Source organism: Oncorhynchus kisutch, linkage group LG8 (assembly GCF_002021735.2).
Source record: "Oncorhynchus kisutch isolate 150728-3 linkage group LG8, Okis_V2, whole genome shotgun sequence".
NCBI classification, from domain to species: domain Eukaryota; kingdom Metazoa; phylum Chordata; class Actinopteri; order Salmoniformes; family Salmonidae; genus Oncorhynchus; species Oncorhynchus kisutch.
The window spans coordinates 43451030-43454759 of NC_034181.2; positions in this window are offsets into that span (position 1 = coordinate 43451030).

Consider the following 3730-nt stretch of genomic DNA (forward strand, 5'->3'; position numbering starts at 1 on the left):
TGTTTTGCCACCTTAGTTGTGGGCAGTCGTCTTTGTTAGTCACCTGTATACCCCTGGAAAGCTGGCAACATTCTTAATAAAGGAAAATGTACGCTCACCACGCTGCACCGTGGTCTGGTCATTTCCACGTTATATGAATGTTTCTAAACACTTCTACATTCATGTGGATGCTACCATGATTATGGATAATCCTGAACGAATCGTGAATAATGATGAGCGAAAAGGTTACAGAGGCATACATATTTGGGTAGTATACTGTATTTCTAACAAAGCCATTCTAGAATCAAGGAGTAAGCACTTTTCAGCTAGCACCAGTGGCATTTCGGGGGGGGGGGGGGGGGGGCAGTGCCCCTGTGACAACAATTTTGGACCCCCTTGTGGCCCCCCTGAATGTGGAGTATGAAATAATTTTTATATAACTCATTTTTGCTATCGTTATTATTATTATTTTTTCCGTTATTAGACAGTGGCAACAATGATGAACATGGTCTTTTTCCTGCTAATGCCTGCAATGCAGTGAAGAAAACGATGACAACAATAACATCTAATGTAACTGGCCCCTCTAACAGTACAACTGGCCCCAGCTTGGCCCCCCCCCCCAGTAGAAATGGTCTAGAACCTCCACTGGCTACTACTAGACACAGTCCAATGTGGTTTGAGTTCAAACAGTCTTTTTCTCTGTTGTATATTATTTTTATGACTTTTTTCAGGCTTTGATTCTTTGGCAGCATAAAATCCGGCAAACAGACTGTGCAGCACAAGTCTCAGCACACAACCACACAATATCACACACCAAGAACCCATAGGCCTACTGTGAGAGAACAACACAACCACATGTTTAACCCACAAATATCCATTCACACTGGGATGCACCTATACAGTAGATTCACCATCCAACTCTCCGTCTCAACCAGTCATAGGTTTGTGGATTGACTTGAATGTAAATAAATAAAAAGCTCCAAAATAAGGAATGCTGCAGAGATCAATTCAAAAATGAAATATTAAATGTGGTGGAAGAATCCAACTCCCTTTATGGGCATGTATAAAAGTGTCATGCCAGCATTGCAGCGAGAGACTTGATTGATCTGCCAGAAGCTACAAGGTGTTGTGCTGCATAGAGACCTGTTCGTCAGCCATTGCTCAAGCCAGGCGAAAAGTCCTTCACTGTGTTGGCAGGCCCACCCTCAGTCTGAAATGTTAAAGGGGCAGTGCTGAGGAGAAATCCGCACAAAAAAATATATATATGATTTTCCTGTTTTCTTATTCTTTTCAAACTATGAGGTCGAAATAACACTCTGCAATTGTGATAATGCCCTTTTAGTGTAAGAGTTTTTAAGAAAAACTGCTGGAATTTCAGCCTGTTCAGGCCGAATGGAGTTTTTGGCCCACTGCATTACTTCACAGTTTAATAGGATTATGTTGACCAATGACCATTCCTCTTTTATTTTGCACATGTATCCTCTTACTCCTAGAACGAGACAGTGTCTTTTCTCAAATAACACGTCCTGCCCTAGGCTACTAATGTTGCCGTCAATATTTTAATAATGATAGCTCTTTGTATTACTCATATTTTCATCATGGACAACATGCAAAGTGAAGCTACAGCTTTTTCAATAATGTGTTGCCGTAAATTCAGCTGGTTGATGCCGAATGAAAATTGTTTCACTTTGTCTTCTGCCATTAATCATTAATAGCTACATACACAGGTAAGAGACTATGTTACAGTTAAAATTGCAAGCTAGCTACATGTGGATAATTATTTTGTTAAACTGTGTCAAAGCAATTGTCTTTGGTAACTTTATTGTTAGCTACTGGTAACTAGCTTGCTAGATAACTAGCTAGCTAGCTGAACAGCAGCTGCATAGCTGATGTTAGTTTTGGGTTAATGGTGATTGCTCATGTGTTAGTTAGCTCAGATAATCATCTTTCATGCAATTGTCAGTTTTTCCTGTGTAGCCTAACTGCCAAAAACATGAACTTTGGTTTAAATTGTTACTGGAGCCCATGCTGAGTCAGTGGTACAAACTGGTTGTTGGTTAAATTGGCCAGCTAGCTAGCTTGGATTTGTCCAGTCAACTAGATTTCTAGCTAGATTAATACTGTATACTGAACAAAAATATACATTTACCATGATACAATTTCAAAGATTTTACTGAGTTACAGTTAATAAAAGACAATCAGTAAATCAAAATAAATTCCAAACATTTTGGGCTCATATTTAAACATGAAAATGTGTTGAGTGGCAAACTGTTGCGGTAAATTTGCGGCAATTCTGGATGAACATTCTTTTTTATGCAAACAGGATGCAAATTAGATCAGGTTTTTGTTTACTGTGTTAAAAAACATTGAAATGTATATACATAAACCAAATCACATAGCTTTTTCAGAGAAAAAAATGAAACGTACTAAATGTAGTAAATATATAGATCAAAATAAATCAAATACAACTTGAAATCATCAGCATGGTAAAGACGAAAACAGCAAAGACTGGATATATTTCAAATAAATGGTTTATTTAATATTTTTATGTAGCTACAACATGTACATGAGAGAAATGTGAACACTATGGGGATATTGACCTTAGGATGTTTAAAGGGACAACTACATAATTATTTACATGAGCCAAGTGACACTGAGCAATAGATTAACCAATGGAATTTCAAAACATCATTAACAACATTACAAAAAATAAAACAAAAAACATAAATCAAATGCAATTCAGAAATATTGGTTGGCAACACTGTGGAATTCCTTCGTCCAAAGCTTGTTGAATGCATGCACTGAAACTATCAGAAAACAAAACGAAATTAGGATGCTGAAAACAATTACTGAAAATAATTTATATTTCTAGAAATTGAGTTATGCCTAATATGGCAATTCATATAATTTTTCCAAAATCAATGCTGGGTTAAAAATAACCCAACTTGGATAATTTCGACAATCCCTTGCTGGGTCAATATTGGTCAAACACAGCATTGGCCTAATTCAACCCAGCGGGTTTGGGTTGCTGCTTCTAACCCAGCACCTTGGGTTGAGCGCTTGACCCAATCGCTGGGTAAATTATATTATATTGTTTAAGACAACCCCGTGTGTAGTGTTGTCACATAAACCCAGCACATTGGGTTGGAAGATTTGCAGAGCATCCTAACTTAAATTTTGCTTGACTATTTTTGCCTTCTCTACCATCCCACCCACCCCTTCCGTTTCCTACACACACACAACCAAGATACAATGTTGAATTTCAAATAATTAATTTCTATTGCCTGCATTTCAAAACGTACAGTTGAAGTCGAAAGATTACATACACCTTAGCCAAACACATTTAATCCTAGTAAAGATTCCCTGTTGTAGGTCAGTTAGGATCAGCACTTTAATTTAAGAATGTGAAATGTCAGAATAATAGTAGAGAGAATTATTTCTTTCAGGTTTTATTTCTTTCATCACATTCCCAGTGGGTCAGAAGTTTACATACCCTCAATTAATATTTAGTAGCATTGCCTTTACATTGTTTAACTTGGGTCAAAAGATTCTGGTAGCTTCCCACATTAATCCCACAATAAATTTGGTGAATGTTGGCACATTTCTCCTGACAGAGCTGGTGTAACTGAGTGAGGTTGGTAGGCCTCCTTGCTCGCACACACTTTTTCAGTTCTGCCCACACATTTTCCATGGGATTGATGTCAGGGCTTTGTGATGGCCACTCCAAATCCTTGACTTTGCTGTCTTTACC